Source organism: Euprymna scolopes, chromosome 12 (genome assembly GCF_053919585.1).
Source record: "Euprymna scolopes isolate OS-2025 chromosome 12, ASM5391958v1, whole genome shotgun sequence".
NCBI classification, from domain to species: domain Eukaryota; kingdom Metazoa; phylum Mollusca; class Cephalopoda; order Sepiida; family Sepiolidae; genus Euprymna; species Euprymna scolopes.
Window position 1 is genome coordinate 34042666 of NC_136493.1, and position 26506 is coordinate 34069171.

The window sequence follows — 26506 nt, forward strand, 5'->3', positions numbered from 1 at the left end:
TTTTTTTTATTTCAATTAAAAATAGGCCGAAAAGCTGCTGAAACAGCTCGCAATATCAATGAAGCGTTTGGTTCAGGAATCACTACTGAACACACAACACAATTGTGGTTTAAGAAATTTTGTGGCGGCGATGAGAGTTTTGAAGATGATGAGCATAGTGATTAGCCATCGGATGTTGACAATACTCAATCAAGAGCCTTAGTCGAAAACAATCCACGCATAACTATGTAAGAATTTACTCCTGAATTGGATGTAACGTATACAACGATTTCCAACCACTTAAGAGAGATTGGAAAGACAAAAAAAAAAAACCCCGAAAAAACTTGATAAATAGGTGCTTCAAGAATTGATTGATAGCCAAAAGAAACGCCGTTATGAAGTGTTATCTTCCCTTCTTTTAACCCGACAAGAATGACCCGTTTCCCGACCGGGTTGTTACGGGTGATGGAAAGTGTTTTTTTTATGACAACCAGCGACACTCAGCTCAGTTAAACGCAGCCAAAACTCCACGACACTTCCTGAAGCCAGAGCTGCACCAAAAGAAGGCCATGCTGACTGTTTGGTGATCTGCGACTGGTCTTATCCATTACAGTTTTTTAAATACACACTGATGGTGCTCGTTTGACCAATAAATATTCGTTTAAGGCGAGATATGTTCACCAATAAAAAGTAAAAACTGCAAGAACTTTCTTTTCAACCTGATAAAATGCTTTCTGACTACTTATATAGACATTTATAGGTGTTTAATTTCCCATAATGTTCATGTAAATTGCCAGTAATGTCAAAGTAATTTCTAGCTAATTGAGTCAAGGGACTGTGTTCGAGTAATTACCACTTCCTACACTGCTGTCTATAAGTATATATATAAAAAGATAATAATAATAATTATATATATATATATATATATATATATATATATATATATATATATATATATATATATATATATATATATATGTACTGAAGTGCGAAACGGTGTCAGTGGATAAACCCCCTCCCTTCTTAAGTCGAGCAATTTCGTCAAATCGATCACTTTAAAAGTAACAGTCAATGTTTATATAATGACATTGAAAATATGATTTATGAGCGCCAATCCCATGGCTCAGTATTAGAACTGCCAACTAATCAACTAGATGGTTGTAGGTCCGATCCCTTGCTTGAAAAATGCTAGTCTATCCATACTGAACAGTTATGATACAGCGAAATAGTCTGTCTGTGGATGACTATCTATCATATATATATATATATATATATATATATATATATATATATATATATATATATATATACATATACACACACATGCAATGTTCACGACTTCCGTTCGTTCAAACACTCTAGATTGTCTAACGTATTTGCCCGAATTCAGCATTTAAGAGTTCTTAATTCCTTGAATTCCCGTGGCAATTTTTGGTAGTCCTGAAGAAAAGGCCTAACAAATGGAGCAAAATTTGGCTTCATGGCTTAATCCAAATCTCATAACCGGCAGGAATTGTCACCCTCTACACTGATGATTGCGTAAGCATGAAACACTAGTATCAATAGGTATAAAGAATAATTATTTCTTAATTATATATATCATAATTTAGTTATTTACATTTTATGATTTGATAAGGTTAATTTTCAAATATAGAATTTTTTTATTGTATGCAAACACTTTAACAAATATATTTCCTTAACCCATGAGTTTTCGATGTTTATTCATCTCCTCAGAGGAAAAATATTAGCAAATGTTATTAGTGGTTTGTACCTTATTTGCTAAAGTCAATAAACATAGAAAAATAAAAGTTTTTAAAGTTTTTAAATCATTTTAGCTACACAGAATAAGGGAAATTAGATATTGAGGCAGAATTGATTAGGTATTGAGGCAGAAAATAGGATATTTAAGTTGAAGTTAAATATCCCTTTTTCTGCCTTAATATATAATTTCCCTTATCGAAAACGCATGTGTTAACGAAATATATTTATTAAACTGTATTCTTTGTTTGAAAACAATAAAATAATTCTATATTTGAAAAATTTAAATACTTAAATTATGATCTATTTGCTCTATCTTGTATATTGAGCAATTTTATTTAGCTGGGATTGTCTTATATAAAATATTACATTTAATAATATTTTGTAAAACCGATAATCACTGGATTTGCATACCAGCAGATATATTGCATTATATTATTCTTATATATATATATATATATATATATATATATATATATATATACATATATATATATATATATATATATATGTGTGTGTGTGTGTGTGTGTGTGTGTGTATGTATAGGCTTTTACACATAAATATAAATCGGCATAAATATTTATTCTAAGCAATTACTTTTGTATTTCTATAAAGTTTTAAATCTAATTTACATATTTTATATAATAATTATTATTTGGAACTGGTGAATCTTTAACCCATTTGAAGTTTCTCGATAAAGTGTACTAACAAATCTCAAATTTGATTGGCACAACCATTTCTTCCTGACAACCTTCTCTTGCAAATATGAGGTTGTTAGTCTCAGTCTTTTTTTTATAAATAATATTATACCAGGTGTTCTTTGAAAATGTCTGATCTATTCCCTACTTCCTTTGTTCCAGTTCGTTTGACTCGTTGGTCTAGTAGTCTCCATCAATTCGCTGTTTTAATACCTTATTGTGATAAAGTTTCTTATTCCAGTATCTTCCAAGATCTGCAAAGTTGTGGAACTCTCTTCCTGCTCACTGTTTACCTTCTACAAGAGCAGTTTAAGTAGACTCACGCCTGTAAAGTTCCAATTTTTGTTTTCAATTTTGACTCTTTAGCAGCTTTTTGTTTTGTATGTTATTTGTATCCTATTTTACGCTACAGCTGCATTCCCTATCGTTTGAGCTATTGACAGATAGATAAGAAAGATTTAAAATTAAACCACTTAAAGCTATGAATGAATTTGCGCATGTGCAAAAGTAATAGAAATATGTTGGAAATTTGAAATTAACATTTTGCATTTCAGCTTGCTGACATATTTCTGTACGTGCTATTCATCAATCTAAACAAACATTCTATTTGTTATAAACCATCCTTGGTGTATGATTATTATTTCCTGTTAATTTCAGTGTTATGCGATCAGTAGTTTAAGGGTTTATCGGTTAAATATTTTCACACACATTCATACATTTACTGTTTTATTTATATTCATATAAGATATTATCATTTAAACATTTAAGTATTTTGTAAAACATTTTATCTTCATTGTCAATAACGGTGAATGCCAGAACGAAGAACTGACCAGAAAAATGAATGGCCCAGCAAAGAATGTTAGTTTTTATGCCATCTTTTATATTTTCTTTTGAAAGAAACTGTCTTTATGTGCGTAGCCAATAAAATCGAGGAGAAAAAGTTATCTGTGTTCTGGGATAAATTAAGAAATACATGAAAATAAAGATGAATCTTTATTGCTGGCAGGGGAAAAGCTAAAAGACATCATACGAATGATGTGATGCTTTTGTCTCTTCTCAAGAATGCAAAGTCTAAAGAAAAACGCTTAATAAAAAGAGTTTGTCTTTTGCAGTCTTAATGATTTCAGGCTAAACTCGCAACTATCAATATTTTTTCTTAGCAGATACATTTATTAGGATTGTTACCGGAAACTCAGTGATGATGATTAAATACAGGGTGAGGGTGGGGCGATAAAATTGTAGAAAAAGCAATGGATTTAATATATGGAGACTAAGAAAGATTTGATGAGAAAGAGAAACCAAGAAGTTTTAGAGTCGATTTCTCATCGAGAGCAGAGCCATCCATAAGAATCTCAGCAAGAAAAGGGACACTCCTGCAGTTGAAGGACAATAGTTGAGTCTTAACAGGATTAAATAAAGCAATCAATTTCTTACCCTAATCCATAATAGAACGCAAATCAGTTTCTAGATCAACTGCATACTTTAACTGGTCCGAGAAAGATGGGCAAGAAGCAATACCAGAATTGAGGGTGATGTTATCTGCATAAATGTTAATTTTCTGAATAATATTCTCTGAAACGTCATTTATACAGAGATAAATCTCACCTGTCTGTTTAAATGTATGTATGTATTATGTGTGTATGTATGTTTGTATGTCTCACATGTATGTCTCGTGCTGTGTATTTTGGATTGTTTTACGTTTTTATTCATGTTAAATTTACTTATTCGTACCAACCATCATCATCATCGTCGTTATGAACGGTGAGGATTTGTGCCGTTGTGGATGCATCTGACTAAATAGTTTTTTAATGAAATGTACGGCATAATCACGTTGACACACCGGTTCCCACTGGATCACTGAAGTTAAGCAACATTGAACCTGGTCAGTAATAAATGGGTGACCATTTGGGATTTTCAGGTGCTGTATGTGCTCTCCGCTTATCTCGGCATTGTTTCCAGTCGTCCTGGTCTTCTCCTTGCCACTGGACCCAAACAGTGCCGATTCAGGAGAGGTGTGGTTGGGGATTGCACGACCCTTGCCTCACAATTACACGCGCTACTGCCCCTAAGGGGTATCCTTTGTCTTTCTACACTGAGCGGAAGCATGGTGGATGCATCTTAAATTTAAAATCTGTACTAGTGGTGAAGCGAACGTCTGACTCTTCTACGTGCTGTGTATTTTGGATTGTTTTACGTTTTTATTCCCGATAAATTCACTTATTCGCACCAACCATCATCATCGTCATCATCATGAACGTTGAGGATTTGTGCTGTTGTGGACGCATCTTGAATTTAAAAGTTGTACAAGCAGCGAAGCGAATAACTGTCTCTTCTACGTGCTTCGTGTATTTGATTGTTTTTCTTTTTTATTCATGTTAAATTCATTTATTCATACTAACCATCATCATCGTCGTCATGAACGATCCTTCACGCATATTGTATGTGTACGTGTGTATATGTATTTGTGTGTTTGTGTGTGTTCTTGCGTATATATGTTTGCATGCATCTGTATGTATGCTTGTATGTGTATGTGTTTATTCCCACGTGTATGTGGGGTGGAGAGGGCTTCCGAGAGCCGTGGTGAAGGCAACTCCTCTAGGAGAAGCAAATTTCTGATTTAAAAACACCATAAAGTGGGAGACAAGTACCCACATTATGCTGGTCTGCAGTTTGACTTGTTGCTGGCTATCTTGCTCTTGCTTGTTGCTGGATCTCAACATTTTGAACCAAGAGAGAGATTTAGCTGTCGTACAAAGCTAAAATTCTGTAACATCATCCTTGTATAGATACTCCCTCAGGCATTTGTCTATAAAAAATAGTTCTGTAGTGATGGAAAAGTTGTGACACGTGGAGGCCTGAAATGCTGGAAGTAATGTAATAATTGATCTGCCATCATTATATGTATCTATGTATATGTATATGTACGTATATCTGTGTATATATGTCTATGTGTGTTTGTATGTATATACGTAGATATGTGTTTGTGTGTGTACGTATGTATATGCATATATGTATGTATGTGTATATATGCATATATATATGTATGTGTATAAATGCATATATATGTACGTGTATGTATTTAGATGTGCATATATGTGTATGTATATGTATGTATGTATACATGTGTGTATGTATATATGCGTGAATGTTTATAGATATGTATGCATGTATGTATATATATATATGTGTATGTATGCCAATTACCATCTCCAGCGTCATGTCTGCTTGAGCATGTGAATTCACTGGCAGGACTAAAAAAGTCATCTTTGGGCTCATGGACTTTCAGGGACTGAGGGAGTGGCACTCGTCTGACAAGACGTTGCAATCATCATCATGTCTCGCAAAATCTTTCGACAGAGGCGACGGATTTTCACAAGATCGGTATCATTTTGAAGCTCAGCGTCTCGGACGACAAATACCGAACAATTGGCTAAAAACATTCATTCCTTCACCCTCAACTAGGTAGTTTTCTACAAGGAGAGGTCGATATTTTGTGAGTTATTTTTGCAAGTCATTCAACCCTCGACCTAGATGGATTTTCATGAGATCGGTATCACTTTGAAGTTCAACCCTTCGGACGACAAATATCGAAAAATTGGCCAACAACATTAATTCCTTCACCCTCAACTGGGCAGTTTTCTACAGGGAGGATCGATTTTTTCACTGACATTTTTTATGTCATTCAATCCTCGACGTCATATTAAAAGGCCTTATTTCGACCGCCTGTGACGTCACAACCACAGTAGGCACATCGGTAAGACAGTTTTTTTTCACCTCTTTTTCCTCTGCATGTTATGGGTTCGAGCCTGTTTACTACTCCTAATTTTTTTTTTTTTTGCTCAACAACAACCTTACACACACCTCCATTTTCTTTACTGCAGTGGCGTCCCGGATTCGAGCCTGCCTACAACAACTTTTTTTTTGTTGCTCAACACGCACCTCCAAACACCCGGGCAATGCCGGACACCCAGGCTAGTTTATATAGAGAAGAAACAGTGTTGGACCTTGAATAGAACCCTGAGTAACACCGGTATTAATAGGAAAAGAAAATGAAGATACTTCATCAAGAGTTACTCGCAAGCTTATATATATATATCAAATAAAATTTTAACAACAAAGTTCCTTTCAATAGGTCAATGGTGCAAGACTAGAGCTATAGACACTCTTAAGGTTTTAACGGCTTTTTATTCACAGAGAACAAAAACTCATTATGTTCATCAAAAATGTCTTTGTTCATTATCTATTGCTTCTATGCGACACGGACTGACAACCTGGGTGTGCCAAATTCAAATCCAGTTCATTCTACAAAACACATTCACTTAGTATGTGTAACATAGCATGTAAGGCATGCGTGTGATGAAATCAGCAGCAGCCGTAGAATAGCTGGCTTGCAAAAATATTGACAACAGCAGCCGTTTTAGCACATATACAAATTAAGTGCGCATATGCTGACGTCACTTGAAGGAAGAGAAAAAAAGGAGAAAAAAATGGTGGATGAAAGGAAGCGATTGGACGTTTTGACTCGTGTGCAGGAGAGAGAAAATGTGCCACATGGTCAAAAAACTTGAAAGGCAGGTAACGAAAAAAACGTGCATGAAAGGGCGTCTTGATAGAGATGTTCGACACGTGAGTGATATTTTGAAAAACAGTGAAGTGCGTTGTCGGAAATTACCAGAATAAATCATATTTTTCATGTCCTTCCATGTTTGTTTGTTCCTGTGATGGTACCAGACAACGTGCAGGTCTAAGAGGTTTGATATGTAGTGACACGGTTAAACTGTAAGTAACCGACGTCTTTCTAGAAAGAACAGACATGCCTCACAGAAACAATATGTCGTCAGTTAAAACAGTCAAAATTTATTCCCAAAGCAGTCAAATTATGGAGTCAGTTTAATCTGCATATCAGTTTAAAAAAAAAAAAAAAAAAAAAAAAAAAAGAAGCATATGCAGAAAACGGCCTGTTGAAATTGGCAGTCAAACTTAATAATCACTTTCTTTCTTATACTCAAACTGTGACAAGCATGATTAACTTTAAAAGAAAAATAAAGAAAAAAAAGAAAAAACAAACTAACAATTCAAGTGATGGTTAGGAGCTAATGATTGTTAAGTTGTTCATGATACGAACTGACAACCTGGGTATGCCAAGTTCGAATCCAATTTGTTCGACAAAAACACTTTCATTTAGGATGTTGACAACCTTCAAATGGTCCCTCATGTAAGTACCTATGTTGCATAGCGGGGGGGGGGTCATATAACAGCATATGACGAAGGATAAGACATTATTATTAACACAGAACGTGACGTCGTTTATATAACAAGTTACATAGTGACGACGATGGTGACAATCCTTGGAGATTTCAAATTATCCATAGAAGGCTGATATAAAGAGAGACGTAGTTCTTTTCAACACAGAAGGGTGATACATTATTGAAGAAGGATACAAACAACACTTTGGAAGGGGTTTATTATTAAGTTCTTTTCAAAGACAATAGACAATACACATTACTTTGCGGGTGAAATGATGATGAAGACAAAGACTTACAAGTAACATTAAGACATTTTTTTCCAACTGGTGATGAGAATGGTCAGATAGTTGAAGCCGCGTCAGATTTCTACATTTTGTCTTCTCTTCTCTGCCTCGCTTTCGAAAGGAGCTTTGGCTAACTCTCACTCCTCTTTTAACTGCCAACTCTCCCGCCTCTCCTAGCTGTAACTGATTTCGAACCCTAACTTAACTGAATATATTGAATCTATCTTTCTTTATGACGGTATGAACGTGCTCAAACATGTGAATGTCTCCTCACGTGGATTTTACATATTACATACGATTCCAACACAAAGACATTTCTTAATTTTCACTGTCCGATTCTTGCTCTCCGACCTAACTAGTTGTATAGTTATTTCTAATATAATGGACAATTATCCACATTCCTATCATCACATCTAAATATGTATTCTTTTTTAACTTTTGATCATTGAGTTCGATTCTAGCATTTTCCTTTAATAAATATTATTTTCAACCCTAATTACCGAGATCTGTCTCCTTAAATAGGCTACACCTGATGTCTTTCTAGAAAGAATTCCAACTAGAAAGATATGGGAGAAACGAATGCCAACAATAATCACTTGATTCATATGAAAAGAATAACTGATGCTTTACAACAACAGCAATCCACAGCAAGAACAATATATTCTTACGTTTGTATTTATATGTATTGGATTTTTATATAACTTTTATACAGTAGTTAAAATACCCGGATAGTACAGGTTATCAATAATTGTAAACGCTTTAAAGATCAGACTCAAACATAAGGAAGTTACAAATCTATGAAGATAGGGATTATACAAGTGAAGTTATGGATGCAGAAATGTTTTATTTTGTGGGTTGTAATGCTTACATGTTCGTGTAGCGTACTGGTCTCATAAGGGAGTGTGTATAATACCGTTGTGAGGACTCACCCCTACACAAGATATGAACTCTTCCAAAACAGTACGGCATGTGTATGTACGTGTATTTCATATGATGCCATAATGGTGTGAAGTACTACAACTCTAGTTCTGTTTTCTGTCTTGTAAATGCAAATTCTTTATATAGAGATTATACATCTGATGTTAAGGGTACAGAAATATATAAGAGCCAGGTACGCCCTAAAATGGAGTACTATTGCCACATCTGGGCAAGAGTTGCTCAGCACGCCCTATCCAGCCTTGATAGAGATCAAAACCGGCCGAAACCTAGTAGGTGACGCCATTTTCTCTTCCCTGCAGCCTCTTTCCCACATAAGAGACATTGCAAGCCTGTCTCTGCTCTGTCATTATTTTCATGGCAAGTGTTCGACTGTACTCCAATTTATGGTTCCCTCCTTGCCAAACATTCTCAAAAAAACACTCAACTAGCTACAACCATTAAAAACGATTCCCCCCACTCTCTATCTGCCTAAATCTAAATGCAGATTCCACGAACAAAGGTTCTTTTCCCAGAAATGCCCACCTGTGGAAAACTGTTCTGCTGTCCTGCTTCCCGGTGAAATACAACATGGTACCCTTCAAATCCAATGTAAACAAGTTCTTGTTGAGCCATCCCTATAAATAATCAAATTCTAATCAATTTACACAATTAACGATTACTACACTACCACTTTACATTCATTAACCCTTATCCTCGAGTGGCCTTCGGGCCTTGATAAGTGGTGATTCCCAAGTAACAAAAAAAGAAGAAAACAGAAATGTTTTATGCAGTATTTAAATGAAATGGTAAAACATAACAGAACAGACTTGCCTCATAGAAACAATATGTCATCAATTATAACAGTCAAAATATATTTCCCAAGACGGTCAAGTTATGACGTTTAGTCTGCATATCAGAAAAAAGTAATTGCAGAGAAAGTCCCATTGAAAGTGGCAGTCAAACTACATAATTATTTTCTTCTTTATTCCCAAACTGTGATAAGCATGATTACCATTCCTTTTTTTTTAATATAACAATTCACGTGATGGCTGGAAGGTGATGGTTGCTAAGTTATTGACGACACGGACCGACAATCTAAATGTACCGAGTTCGAATCCAGTCAGTTCTACAGAAGCACTTTCACTAAGAATGTTGGCAATCTTCATGTGGCCCTCCCTCTAAATATTTGATGTTTTTCTAGAAAGAATTCTAACTGGAAAGATATCGGAGAAACGAATGGCAACAACAGAATCATCTGGATGGCATGATTCATCACATTATCAGATTTATAGCATTATCTCTCCAAAGCCATCATTCGCCCATGCATGGAATACTGTTGCCAAATCAGGGCTAGTACGTCTACCATTAGTCTCTCCTTACAACAGTGTCCAAAAAGATCTCAGTCTAATAGATCCCGCACTATAAACCAAGCTCCAACCTTTGTTCTATTGCTGCAAGGTTGCATCCCAGCACCTGTTTTACAAGTATTTTAATGGAGTGTGTATTGAAGAACCCATAGAACTTTTCCCCCCATCGACGTAAATACCACAGACTAACCCAACAATCAACAAAATCACACACTTTCAATGAAAAAGGTTCTGCTATGGGACATAATTTTCCATATAAAAAGTATTATGACATTTCATTTTCCATATAAAAATCAATAGCACATTAAAATAATCTATATGGAACAATTTGGAACAATCAAGAAAATTCTGTGTTATGGCATTCTATAGAACATTAAAATATCCTGTTTAGAACGTTTTAGGAAGAATCTGAAATCACCATGAAAACTTCCATGCAGAAACCTGTATAAGGATGATGAACTAGCAACCGAACTAGTTTTTAATTTGTTAAGAACTGCGATAATGTTTCTAGGATGAAAATCCAGCCGAAAGAAACCCCTTAAAAAGCCAAACACCGCATCATTGGAAAAAAATTTTCGGTAAATAAATATTTCTGTATATTTTCTCACCGATCCAAAAACTATATTTTAATAATTTTATTATTAGATTTTACCCATAAATAAAACATTTGGTTTGAAGTTAGTAGTTCTTATCTCCCTTTACTCATTAACGTTATAAACCTTGTAATCGCTTTTAAAGCTAGTGGTAGTAGTACTAGGGAAGCTTGTAAATATTATTTGCATGTTTTTATGTGAAAATAAATATATTTTTTTTAATATAATATAGTTTTATTAGTTTATTTTTCTTCTGATTTGTTGCACGTTATTATCCCTGGACAGATATATGTATATATATATATATGATGATGATGATGATTGCAACGTCTTGTCAGACGAGTGCCACTCCCTCAGACATTTAAAATCCATGATTCCAAATGTCTGAGGGAGTATCTATACAAATATGATGTTACAGAGTCTTAGCTTTGTACGACAGCTAAGTCTCTCTCTCGGTTCAAAATGTTGAGATCCAGCAACAAGCAAGAGCAAGATAGCCAGCAACAAGTTAAACTGCAGACCAGCTTAATGCGGGTACTGGTCTTCCGCTTTATGGTTTTTTAAATCAGAGATTTGCTTCTCCTAGAAAGGTTGCCTTCACCACGGCTTATGGGAGCCCTCTCTACCCCAATACACACACACACACACACACACACACACACACACACACACACACACACACACACACACACACAAATATACACGGTGCTAGTTGGCCGTTGACCCAGAAAAAGAGTTCATTTGCCCTTTGGAAGGTCTTGTTATTTATATATATATATATATATATATATATATATATATCAAACACGGTAGTGTTTTCACTATATCATTAAGTGGCAGTTTTAGTTGTTTAGAACTACTTTAAAGCTTCACTGCTCACTCATTTTTCGACCAAATTTCAATGTTATGTCTAGGGGGGGGGACAAAAAAAATATAAGACTGAAATTAAACAAAGAATAAGTGAATTTACTGGAAGCCTGGAAAAATCATGGCTTACAATAGAAAAATGCGAGCATGAAAAGTAATATGGTTAAGCTTAAACATGGAAAAGTGAAGGACTAGTTGTTAAAACTGGAAAAGTAAAACACAAGATATTCTAGTAAAAAAATAATAAACTTAAAATATTGCAGCATTAAGAATTTTTTTTAAATTCAATTTATAATATTATATAATCAATTCTTAATGCTGCAATATTTTAAGTCATAAATTTATTATATTTTTTACTAGAATATTTTGTCCTTTTCTTTTCCAGTTTTAACGACTAGCTTTTTACTTTTTCATATTTAAGCTGAACCATATTACTTTTCATGCTCGGATTTTTCTATTGTAAGTATAATATAGTTTTATTCGTTTATTTTTTTTTTTCTAATTTGTTGCAAGTTTATATCCCTGGACAAACACATAACAGTTCTGAGATGCTAAAAACACTTATACTCCAATAGTTTCTTCCCGTGAACTGGTAGACTTTGGAATCCCCTCTCTGTTTTCTGCTTCCTTGAGTGTACTAACATATTGATATTTAAATGTACTGTGAACAGATGTCTTGTTTCCCAACTCTCTACTTAGCGCCTTGTTAGGCATGTTTTCAAACCATAGCTCTAAGTGTCAGTGTGCCTTGTTAATGGAGAATAAAGGTGAAAAAAAAAAAAAGAACAAACTAACAAACAAACAAAAAATAAAGAATGTTTACGGTGGTCAGAACTGTCGATAATTGTGACACAACTCAAAATTATTATTTTCCTTTCATTTGTAAAATTTTTATTGATCTAGCTGGTCATTATAAGTCCCTTTATCGAAATTCGATTTCGATTTATTCATCAATTATTTCTTAAGTCAGGAACTTAATCTTTTTTTTTTTATATAGCTCTACGTCGTCTGCCATTTTACATTTTTTTTTCACGGCTTTCCAATTATAAATCATTTTGGTAATTTCTGTGTTATTCTGTAAATCACTACCGGAAACATTCAGGCTGATATGGGTCCCTTTCCTTTAGAAGAACTGAAAATTTTATTTGTGTTTCAAGATAAAAAAAGGAAAAAAAACGCTTGAAAATAAAGATGAATTCGTATTTGCCGGTCTTAATGATCTTCCGGCTAAACGTGTAGCTATTAATGTTCTTTCTTAGCAGAGACATTTGTTGGGATTGTTACTGGAAATTCGAGGTAAACATGTTATTTCCGGATGCCATAGCTTATAGTATTATCTTATAAGGACGTTTGCAGTGCTCAAAAGTGTCGAGTTTGGGCAACTCTTGCAATAAATCAGGATAGAATGAGTTTCCTTTTCAATAACTGATACTTCTTCCGAACTGCTTTACTGGAAATAAGATGGACTGTGAATATCTTATAACAGACTAGTTGCCCGGAGGGGAATGGACAGTAAAATAGACGAGTTAAAAGTTTGTGTAACATTTTTCTTTCAAACTTCTCTTTTCTACCCCCCTCTCTCTCCTTTTAATTTCTCTCTTTATCCATTTCCATTTGCTTTCCCTTACCCTCTATCATCAGCACGATTCACACTAAAAGTCTTTTCCCCTTTTTTTTTCAATATATTACTCTGTTTCCATCAAAGAGAAGCTAACTCTGTATTAACGAATACAGAGTTACGTACAGTCACAAACATCAGCACAACGCATTTTCTGGAAGAGATCAAATAAAACTATTTTGTTGTTCTTAACATGTAGCAAAGATTCCCCTCAAATAAGAATAGACGAACAAGAATCACATATTGATTTTGCAAAAAGAATGCTATTAATGACAAAAATCAAGAAAAAGACTGATTTACTTAATATGTTAGAAATACATAGCTACCCGATGTTGCCCAGATACATGGAGAACAAACTAGAAAAAAAAAGTGTGTAAATTTAAAAAACAAAATCTTCCTTCTTTCTTTCCTTTTTTTACTTGGAAATCAGCTAGAAATCTATAGTATAAAAGCGAAATTGTGTGTTTGTGCATTTTTTTTGTATGTCGGCCAAAGGTTTTTTTTTCAGGGGCGGGGGGGGGCGCTCGGAGGGGTCACTAAATCTTACAACTTTTTATATACTGTCTAGATTATAAGATGTCCGATTTACGAAACGAGGTTGTCTGATTCGCGCTGTGATTTCATTTCTCTACTACTACTATGGCGTGATGTTTGACCTAGAAAACCACACGTTCGCCTGCTTTTTTAAACGTTTATTTTCACCCTTCCTCACTTCTTTGTCTGCGTATCGTCGTGATAAATCATCAGACTATTCACCTGAAGGCTTCAGGTTCGAGCCTACTTCCCTCCCAAAACTGTTTTTTTTCTTTTCACCCCGGCAACGATGGGCACCCCCGCTAGTCTTAAATAATTCTTAATTATATTCTTAATATCGCCTGCACTGACTACTGAACATTCAACTTTCTGAAGACTGACACTTAGCACTGATTATTAGCACTTTTATCCATTACTAGAAATTTCAATAATATAAACGATCAGTGTTTAACTAAAAATCTATGTATGAGATTTCAAAATTTTTGTCGATTATTAGTGAACTAGTCTGGGTGCCTGGCATTGCCCGGGTGTTTGGAGGAGTATGTTGAGCAAAAAAAAAAAAAAGTGGTAGTAGGCAGGCAGGCAGGCTCGAACCCGTACCAAGAAGGAGGAAAAGAATGTAAAAAAAAAGTGACATCTTTGCCATTGCGTCTATCATCAAACCGGAAGCAGTGAAGGTTTTAATTAAGGGTAGCCAATCGAAAAGAGGGAACGACTTTCGAAAATATCGGCGAAAAAAGCAACCTCACCCTGTAGAAAAGTGCCCAGTTGAGGGTGAAGGAATTAATGTTTTTAGCCAATTTTTTTATATTTGTCGTTCGAAGTATCATACTTCAAAAGAATACCGGTCTCGTGAAAATGCGTCGCCTATGTCAAAAGTTTTAGGCAGTCAAGGTTCAGGACGATTGGAAACAATGCCAAGATAAGCAGAAAGCACATACAACACCTAGAATTCCCAAATGGTCACCCATCTGGGACTAGTAAGGCTCAACGTTGCTTAACTTCAGCGATCTGACGAGAACTGGTGTGTCAACGTGATTATGCCGTATATTCATACATACATACATACATACATGATGATTGCAACGTCTTGTCAGACGAGTGCCACTCCCTCAGACATGAGCCCAAAAATGACTTCCATCGCCACAGGACCATTTTAATAGACAAATGCGTGAGGGAGTATTTATACACAGATGATGTTACAGAGTCTTAGCTTTGTACAACAGCTAAGTCTTTCTCTCGGTTCAAAATGTTGAGATCCAGCAACAAGCAAGAGCAAGATAGCCAGCAACAAGTTAAACTGCAGACCAGCTTAATGCGGGTACTGGTCTCCCGCTTTATGGTTTTTTAAATCAGTGATTTGCTTCTCCTAGAAAGGTTGCCTTCACTACGGCTTACGGGAGCCCTCTCCACCCCAACACACACATACATACACACAAACACACATGGTGCTAGTTGGCCGGTGACCCCGAAAAAGGGTTCATTTGCATACATACATACACACAAACATACATTTAAACAGACAGGTGAGATTTATATTATAGATTTACAACATCTATGGAATTTCTGGCAATATTTTTGTCCGCTATTGGTGAATTCATAACAAATATGGAATTTCTGGCAATGTTTTTACCCAGGCAGAGAAATAATTAAATAATTGAGCAAGTTCTTGTGAGAAGAGATGGGCAATTATGAAGCTATTTGCATCTTCTGAAATTTTACAGCTTAAAATAATAATAAAGCGAACTGTGCTTAAAGAAAATGCCATGAAAACAAAGAATTAAACAAAATTAAACCGAAACTGATATTTCTTTGTTGTGTTCAACTGCATTTCAATCTTTTCAAGTTAATTATCATTTTTTTTTTTTAAATTATTAGAGAAGAGATAAAAGCTTTATCATAACAAGAGATTAAAATGTTAAACATGCTGCGTAGATTAACAACGTCACGCTCTTCACTTTGCGCAATTACATACTGATATCATGTAGAGATTCAACATTTATAAAATACTAGCCTGGGTGCCTGGCGTTGCTCGGGTGTTTGGAGATGTGTGTCGAGCAAAACAAAAATAAAAAAGTGGTAGTAGGCAGGCAGACATGCCCGAACCCGTGACGCGAAAGCAGAAAGAAAGTGAAAGAAAATTTGACGTCTTACTGCTATTCCATGACGCGACCGGAAGTTCGGAACGTTAAAATTAGGAAAACTCAATCCAACAGATACGATGACTTGCAAAAATGTCTTGCAAAAAATCGACCCCTCCTTGTAGAAAACTGCCCAGTTGAAGGTGAAGTATTAAATGTTTTTAGCTAATTTTTCAGTATTTGTAGTCCCAAACGTCGAGCTTCAAAATGATACCAATCTCGTGAAAATCCGTCGCCTCTATCGAAAGTTTTAGGCAAACATACAAACATACACATACACACACAAACAGACAGGCGAGATTTATATAATAGATTATTAGATTCAGTATTCTCTTGAAGTTTATGCATTATGCCGTCCTTTTTTTTTTGTCTCCTAATATGTGAACCAAAGTTCTAAACACAAAAATAATTAAATTAAAAGAATGATTTTAGGAATCGGATATTAGGCTAAAATTTTCCTAATACTGATTCTGATACCTAAGAAATTTATGATTTTTTTCTGATCCCGATTAATCATCAGAATACTACTATAACTGTAATGTCTGTGTAGAAACCTTCCTGGTACAGGAATGAACAATAGGCTATGAGGTATACCATAATGGCCATTAAGGAGATTGTAGACTAACAGGAGATCACTGCTTAATTGCCAACGCTCGAGGAAGAAAAAGTTAACCTTTGTGAATTGGTTTTCATAGGGTAGACCTCATGTTCAAATTTTTGAACCCCAATCATAAGTTCAATAGCAATACAAAACATTTTTTTGCTCGTAAATTGTCGATATTAAACCCTTCTCCGGAATTCTCACCCATTTTTTTCTTTCCAGGTTTTTTTACATCTGGTTCGATGCTACATATACTAATAACTCTAATAGTTTCTTCCCCAGAACTGCTAGACTTTGGAATTCTCTTCCGGGTTCCTGCTTCCCCAACTGTACTGATATGCAGAAATGAAAGTGGAATGTGAACAGACATCTTGCTGCTCAACTCCCTTCATAGTATAAGTTGTAGGGATACTATGAAGGGAGTTGAGTAGCAAGATGTCTGAAAATGTAAAAAAAATATATTGATCATATCTAATTACACGGACAAATGGGAGAGGGAAGAGTTGGTGGCGGAATTCTGAGCTGGTAAAAAAACCTTTACTACCCCCATGAAGTAAATAAAAAGCTTTGGGACGGATTTATGTATTTTTATTACTAAATATTATTTTTACGTGCATAAAAGTATATCTATGGACATGCATGTTTCTGGCTCTAAGCAGTCGTCAGCGTAGGTAAGGATCGAACTCATGACATCAGTATCTGCATTTTGATACTGTACCAATGTACCACAGTCGATCACAATTCAAATGCACATTTTTTTATCGTTTATAAATTGAAGATGTGTTCTTATGGTTTTTTTTTTGGGGGGGGGGGTATTAACAACTTCGAAACGCTGTTATTTTTTTTTTTCGCTACTTTAGCATTTTTTTGTTTAGTGTTATAAGCTCTTTTTGTTAATCATATATATATATATATATATATATATATATATATATATATATATATATATATATATTGCATGCCCCTCGTGTATATATATATATATATATATATATATATATATATATACGAGGGGCGTGCAATAAGTAATGCCCCTGACACACTTCCAGTTGTCTAATCTAGCTGAAATTTTGCATGTGCAATGAATTTATATCTCTACGGGTTATGCTGCAGATTACAGCTCTGAACTAATTGTGGTTTCTGTTTTACAGGTGTTTGAATGTCAAGCAGTGATCCGGTTTTTGTATTTGAAAGGACGCACACAACAGGAGACTTTTGATGAAATGAAAGAAACTTATGGTTATAATGCCCCATCATATGACCTTTTAAAACGCTGGCATCGTGAATTCAAACATGGCCGGAAGTCTGTGGAAACAGCTCCCAGACCTGGTCGCCCCCTTTCTGCCATTGATGAGGCATCTGTACGTTAAGTTGAGGCTGCCATTTTGGAAGATCAGCGCATTACTATTCGGCAAATAGCCCAAGATGTTAAGATTAGTACAGGGTCTGTGGAAACTATCATTCATGACCATTTGCATATGCATAAGGTGTCTGCCAGATGGATTCCCAGGTTGCTCACACCATTCCAGAAGTGAGCACGCGTCGAGTGCTCGAGGATGAATTTGGAGATGTGCCAAGAAGATGAGTCGAAGATTTTCAAAAGACTGATTACACAGGATAAAACCTGGGTCCATCATTATGATCCAGAGACCAAAGCCCAGTCAATGCAGTGGAAGCACTTGGACTCACCAACTCCAAAGAAGGCAAGGGTGCAGCCCTCTGCTGGCAAGGTCATGCTCACAGTCTTCTGGGACCAGGAAGGAGTAATGATGACAAATTTCCTAGCAAAGGGTACCACAATTACAGGAGCCTATTATGCTTCACTTTTGAGAAAATTAAGGGAAGCTTTCAAAATCAAGAGGCGGGGCAAGTTCAGCAAAGGTACCCTCCTCCTGCAGGATAACGCTCCGGTCCACAACTCGCATGTCGCCAGATCAGAAGCACGGGTGTGTGGTTATGAAATCTTCGCCATCCTCCCTACTCTCTTGACCTTGCACCCTCCGACTTTCACCTCTTCCCAGCCATGAAGTTGTTTTTGAAAGGAAAGCGTTTCCCAGATGATGCAGCCTTGATTTCTGAAGTCACGTCGTGGTTGGAGGACCAACCTGGGGTGTTCTACCAAAACGGTCTCCAGAGCTGCACCAATCGATGGGAGAAATGCATAAATCTGGGTGGTTCCTATGTAGAGAAGACTAATAACTGCACCAAGTCTTCTATGGGAAGGTGGTCAGGGGCATTACTCATTGCACGCCCCTCGTATATATATATATATCAAATTTTAGTCATTCAATGAATTTAAAAATTTATGACGTGAAATGTTTGAGTTTCAGATCAAAAGATTTTTATTATTCTTTGTAAGACAAAGAATACATTAGAAATATTTTAACTCCTTATCCTATAGGATTTCGATGTCTAGCATCTCTTCAGAGGAGAAAATATTAGCAAATAGTTATAATGGTTTGCACCATATTTGCTAAAGTCGGTGAAACATGGAAAATCACAATTAAAAATTGATTTTATTCTGAAGTAATATATATATATATATATATATATATATATATATAACCAATCCTCAGCTGAAAGATTAAGAACCGTAAGTCTAGCTCTGTTGTTTTTTCTTGATTCTCTCTTGATCAGGGATCATAATTCTGAAAATCGATTTTCTTCACACATTCCTCAACTAGCCATAACGCACACAAAAAATTTTTATATTTCCATTTTTCTCTCAATCTTTGTTATATAATGGGGCCCTACGATGGCAAGTAAGCAGAAATTATCTAGTATATAAATTCAGAAACGGACTCCATTTTAGTTGAAGAACTTTCATATAAAACATAGGTTGATGAATATTTTGTACTTATTTGACGCACGGCATGATTTATCACCAGATTGTGACGTCATAGGATCAGGTGACTGGGGACGATTTTGGAAAATTAGAGAGTAAGTTTAGTTCTTGAGAGCGAGAAAGCAACAGCCCATTTTAAAAATGTAGCCTACCGAATTTCACCACTCCCCCCCTCTAAGCCGTAAGGGCTAGCGTAGGGAATTTGATGATAATTTTCTGCACCACCGTGTCTTGCAGTCCAGAATAAACTCAACAATATCGAAAAACAAGAAGACTTATGTGTTTCTATTTTTTTGCTTCTCTATAGAAAAAGATTCCCTTGCAGAGAAGGATCAGGTAAAGACGACCAGATAGAGGGAGTCACAACTTGAGGGACACACACGGCTATGAAGGAATCGAGAGAGACATATTAAGCAGGGCTTTACACTGCGGGTGAAACAGTCGCACTTGCGAGAGATTTTTCAAAATGGCGACTAGAAATAATGAAACACTCATCTTTTAGCGATTGCATTTCTTTCACTGACAATCTTCCAAGGCTCACTACTGAGTGAAAAATATCTTTTCAACTTTTTATTGATGAAATGAACAAAGTAAAATTATTTAAACAATAAAAGTTTAATAGAATATATTCTTTTTCAACGAAGGCTGTTTAAAAAAATCGTTTGAAGAAATCAGAATGTTTATACCTTCAAGTATCAACATAAAATTTGTTGTATATTTTGAATTACACTTATTTAAAAATATACAGAAAAATCTTTATGATGTTCATAATCGTCACAGAATGAAGATGTTATATTCTAAAAATCATGTGGGTTTAGCTAGTAACTTTTCTATTTGGCTAGTAAACGAAAATATTTAGTTGTCAAAGGTCAACTAAAGATAAATTTGTCCATAGAGCCCTGCTAAGATACGTGATCGAACAACTAGACAAACTGTCTGATAACTGTGTTACTGAAATTATGTAACTGTTGCTTAAATGACACATTTAAAGAGTGAAATATAAAGACTCGATATGTCCTCATGTAACATCTTCAAATTATCAAAACAACCAGAGTCGCATACCAAATGCAGTTTCTATTCATACACCACCCTTATCCTTCAGTGGCCTATCGGCCTTGATAAGTGGTGACGCCTATGTAAAAAAACAAAAAAAAAAACACCAGGGATGTGCAGAGGTGGGTTCTGGGATGCCCAAGTACCTGCTCCTTTTATTCCTGATTTAAAAGTGCCCTTTTCAGAGGAATGTATTTGAGGCCTGTGCCCCACCGAGACACCATTTTTTTTTCACTTGAGCACCTTCCCTGAAAAAGTTCTCTGCACATACAACACTCCTTCATCTCGATTATAATTCCTGTTCACCATCATTCTATGATCACCCCGAGTAATCTTGTTACACACGTGAAAGTATTGTTTTTAAATTGTTTTTGTTGAGCTCGTTCAGTAAGGTTAAATATCTTAGTCTCCGGAGATTGAAATGAGAAAAGAATATTTATTTCTATTCTCTTCATTTGAAAATCAGTTTTAGGTACGATTGAGAAATTGTCATTCTGATTTATTTTCTGCCCATCATTTTCCGACAATGTCTTCCCACATGTACCAATATGCGTATGAGATTTATCTGATTATTTATGAAAATAGTCTTGTGACAGGAGGAAAGGAAAAAATTGGACTTACGTTATTCCTTTGTTTGCAACACTTTTTGGTGCAGTTTAAACGATTATTTACTCACCTAAAAATAAAAATAAAAACTTTCATAAATTTTTACAATAGAAAAAATAAAATAAAATAACAACAACAACAATAATAATAATAATAATACAACGAATAACAGTAATGAAAACAGATGAAATATTAAGGAAAACCCTTGAATGCGGAGATTAACACACATGAGCCACATGCATCCGCCAGACAAACTGCTGTAGGGGCAAAACATGAAGAAGCGTTACATGAAACCAAGAACATTGGAGCTGCACATCTATAAGTTTTCAATCCTCTCCCCCATCCCCTCCCATTGCCCTATCACCGCCCCCTCCAAAGAGTGATACCAAATAGCCGAGAAGGGTCAAGGAGGATGGAAAGACTGAGAAGAGAGCACTGACCAGACTTCCGCTGGACAAGTGAAAAGAGAACTGGGACTGGGGAGGCTTATTGCCACTCAAATTCTAGTGGAGACCAATGGCCGCTGGCAGTGAGAAACCAATGGTAAACGGAAAAAAAGTTATAAATTAATAATGATGATATGTTTAAGTAATAAGAATATGCATAAAATGAATTATAAGGGTTTAAAATACGTCTTTTTACAAACCGGCAAAACTTTTGCACCGACCCGATATTATTGTTAATTTATTTATGCATTTTGATCCCCTTGGATAAAATAAAGCCAGTCATTATGAGTTTGGAGATTGTGAAGCACACAACCAAGCAGTACAAATGCCAATTCCCCAAACATTACTTGTCTGTAACGTTATTGTTAATGAACCAAGCACAGGTTGAGTTTGGGGGAGGATGGGGGTGGAGCAAGAAATAATAAAATCCCACAGCACTGATGTTTGTAATCAAATATCAGGTTGATATTACTTTCTAGAAATCCTATTACAGGCGGAATTCATTAGTTATGACTATCAAATAGAAGGAACAGACGGAATCGATTAGTTAGGACTATCAAATAGAAAGGATAGGTGTTGAGTGTAACGGGTAAGTTATCTCATTATTAAATAATCACTGTCTTCCTTTGAGAGTACTTTTATAGTTTTAATGCTTTGTAACATACTGGTTACAAAACTTATTAGTATAAAAGTTTATAATTAAACTAGCAGGAAGACCCGACGTTGCTCTGAATAGAACAGTAAAATAAATTTGTATGAGCTAGATTGTTGCAAGTTTGTTAACCGGTTTGATTCTATTTTTAGCATTCTTGCCAATTCCCCAATCATTACTTAACTGAACCAAGCACAGATTGAATTCAGGGGAGGATGAGGTTTGGGGAAGAATTAATAAATAAAATCCCACAGCAATGATGTTTGTAATCAAATATCAGGTTGATATTACTTTGTAGAAATTTTATTACAGACGGAATTCAGTTGTTGACATTCTTGCAGGAGGTACCACGTGGATGTTGCCAACATCCCTAAATAAACGTGGTACCATGGTAGCGATTGGTTTTGTCCGTGTCGTTATCCGTGTATCCTCCGTCAACTCCAGGAATATGTATGAGAATGAATATATGCTGTTTAAAGTCGAGTGCAAAAGGAAATGTTTTCTCATTCAATCCTAGGTAATGCCGAGTGTTACGGTTCGTTCCACAAAGAAATAAAAAAAACAAAAAAAAACACTATTTTCTTTAATTAAGCAATGTATTTACTTAAATCACACTACTGGCCACGCTTAGCATACATATAGAGAGGAATAATGAAGATGAACATTGGTTTCTAAGACACCGGTGGGTTTGAGAGAGAGAGAGAGAGAGAGAGAGAGAGAGAGAGAGAGAGAGAGAGAGAGGTGAAGACACACTTGTTCCACGGTGAGTTAAAACTCATGTGGCGGAATGTAAGCTGACGCTATCTTAGCTCCTAATTCTACCTCACATGGTAGAAAACATTTATTCTCAATGTTGGACGCATTTCAGCATTGGCGGAATATCCCCGTTCTAAGATAGAGATTCCACCCCGGTGTTGATTTAATGAACATTTGTATTGTTTTGTCATTGTGAAATGTTGTATGTCATTTGCATTTGTCAGTGTATTAAATAAATTTGTAGATTTGTATTTGGGCGCAATCGTTATCATAGGACCACGTTTAGTTGGGGATGTTGGCAACATCGACGTGGTACCTCCTGTCAAAAATAGAATTCCGTCTGTAATAGGATTTCTACAAAGTTAGTACTTGTACTTTATTTATCCTTGTATTCTCTGTTTTAGGTCAATCGAATTAACTAAAAGACCCCGACTTACATCGCTGGTGAACTCGACGTGATATGAACATGCAACCTTTTGATCAGCTCTCGGATATTTGGAAATGCAAATTATATATATATATATATATATATATATATATATATATATATATATATATATATAAATGAGAACAAAATTAAAACTGTAAGTTGAAATTTACAATAAAATTTATTGTTCGACTGAAAACTCAAAAACTCAAAAAACAAACAATTTATGAAAGAAATCCTTATTCCGTGGAGTTTCAAAGAATGCCATTCTTGCTATTCTTCTCATCAGAGGACAGAAAGAAATCAGCAAATTATATTTGTAACAATACTAGAATTGGCTGGTTATGGCATTAAATGAAACCGCAATTTATTATAGTCATAAATTGCCAAGATGTACATGTCCTTTAAAAAGCAACGAGTGGAAAATGTAGGAAATGTAAAAAATAATGAACAAACCAGTTACGATTAAAATATTGGTATTTATGTTAGATTGCAGTTTACCATTGCTTATATCAGGTAAACACTACATCTTTTTTTATTTCGTTATTTTATAAAATATATATTAATAATCAGTCTAGGGTTTAGAGTAGGGGTGTGCATAGATACTTGCTGATTCTTGGGCAACAACTTATATGCCTCGTTGTCATTAAAATGTATAGATTTACCGACATTTATTTTAGTTGATCTCACGTATCTTACACCGAATTAGACCCAATAAATGCTGAGTAAATCTTTCGTCTAGCACAAACAATTGAATATTATAAAACGTAAGAAACAAAGTAAAGTAAATTTGTATGAATATCGAGTGGACATTACTTTGTAGACACCGTATTACAGACGGACTCGATTAGTTATGGCTATCAAATAGAAGAGACGGGCCGACTCGATTAGTTATGGCTATCAAATAGAAAGAGCAAGTATTAAGAGTTAACAGGTAGGTTATCTCATTGTTAAATGATTACTCTCTTCCTGTGAGAGTACTTTCATGGTTTGAATGCTTTTAGTATAGTGGTTACATTCCGAATCAAGGAAAAGATTAAAGATTAACTTCAATATCGGTTTGTAGTGTATCTTTTAGAAAATCATATCGATGGGCCCAACTCTTTTCCTGATCTACATTAATGATCTTCCAAATCACATCCTTACATCATTTGTAGACATTTATGCTGACGACACTACCATTTATGGTAGCACATCTAAGACAGTAAACGACCAAGTTCTTTCCAATTCTCTCTCCTCTGATCTTGAGCATGTAGTACAATGGGGAAAGGAGTGGAGGTTACTTTTAATGCATCTAAAACCAAGCTTCTCTCTTTACATCATCAACATTCTGATCCACATCTGGCATCAATTGAAATGAATGGCTCTCGTCTTCAGGAGGCCTCAAGTTTTGACAAGCTTCTGGGCTTGACCATTACTCCTGATCTTAAATGGAACACGTACATCAAATCTGTTGCCAAGGCCGCTGGAAAAATGGTGGGATCTTTCTATCGATCCAGTAGATATCTCACTGCTGATGCAATTCTCTATCTATATAAGAGCCAGGTACGTCCAAGGATGGAGTACTGTTGCCATATCTGGGCAAGAGCTGCTAGAAAGGACTTGTCCTGCCTTGACAGAGTTCAAAATAGACTTCGTAGCCTTGTAGGGGATGTCCTTTTCTCTTCCTTCCAACCTCTGTCTCACAGAAGAGATGTTGCGAGTTTGTCTCTGATGTATCGTTATTTTCATGGAAAGTGTTCGACTGAGCTTCAATCTATGGTCCCCCCTCGCCAAACTTTCACAAGAAACACTCGTCTAGCTGTAAACACTATCAATAATTCCCCCCACTCTTTATCTGTGCCTAAACCTAAACGTAGATTCCATGAACAAAGCTTTTTTATTAGAACTGCACGCCTGTGGAATTGTCTTCCGTTTTCCTGCTTTCCGGCTGACTACAATATGGTTGTCTTCAAGTCTAACGTAAATAAGTTCTTGATGAGCCGTTCCATATAAGTTATCAAATTTAACAAATTTTCATTACTAATGATTATTATATTGTCCAATTTCTACTGTACACTCTTTAACCCTTATCCTTGAGTGGCCTCTTGGCCTTGATAATGAGTTGATACCTATGAAAAAAAAAAAAGAAAAAGTCCAATGTGAACAAGTTCTAATTGAATCGTCCCCCTAAGTAATCCAAGTTTCAAAATTCCCACTGTTTACTATGCTAAAATCACAATGACTAATGCATACCTATTAACCCTTATCCTCGAGTGGCCTCTGGGCCTTGATAAGTGGTGACACCCTTGTAAAAAAAAAAAAATGCATAAACTGAAAATCCAGTAAAAAAAAAAAGTAAAGAAGAATTATATACCACCATTTAATTTTCTTTTTTTTTTTTTTTTACATCGGTATTATCACTTATCAAGGACTGAAGGCGACTCGAGGATAAGAGTTAATGAGTGTCAGGTGGCTGGTGAGGTAACACCGGTAATTATTGGTAGTGGCCGAATTTTGGTAGAATTTGGTCATGTAACAGAACACAGATGGGTGCATGTGAAAATAGCAGTAGCTGAAGGAACGATGGTTAGCGAAAATGTTAGCAGCAGCAGTTGTTAAGGCACGTATGCAAATTAGCATTTGCATGAAAGCTTGCCTCACAAGAAAAGGAGAGAAGAACACTCCACGTAGTCGAGTAGAGAAGCAACGTGCACACCAAGGAAGATGGACATGTAAAGGCAAAGGCGAGATAGTGCTGGCTGAGGAACAGAGACTTTTAGAAAGCGCATGTTTGTGAGAAAAGACTTTAGAAATATAATGAAATACGTTGTTTTGGAAGAACCACAAATAAATGCATTTCATTTGCACGTGAAAATATGCTGACTTGGACTTTTATTTCTTTCCTTTTTTTATTTGTTTGTTCTTTTGCGGCGGTGCAAATAATACTAAGGTGGACATTACTTTTTACGTTTTAAATGATTTTTTCTTTCTAAATTACGTTTTTTTAAATTAATTTTTTTACTTTTAATTTTTACCTTTTTAATTTACTTTTTTTTTACTTTTTACGTTTAAATAATTTTTATTTTTATTTGTTAAAAATAATATTAATTTTTTGGCGGTTTAAATAATATTAA

The 26506-nt window shown here is 35.4% G+C and overlaps 1 protein-coding gene and 1 pseudogene across 1 annotated transcript in view; both read right to left on the reverse strand.

Moving 5' to 3' along the window:
• LOC145291246 (synaptotagmin-7-like) overlaps positions 1-26506 on the reverse strand; it is a 398599-nt gene that overhangs the window by 91421 nt on the left and 280672 nt on the right. The window lies entirely within an intron of this gene.
• Positions 14798-14914, reverse strand: LOC145291642 (5S ribosomal RNA; annotated as a pseudogene).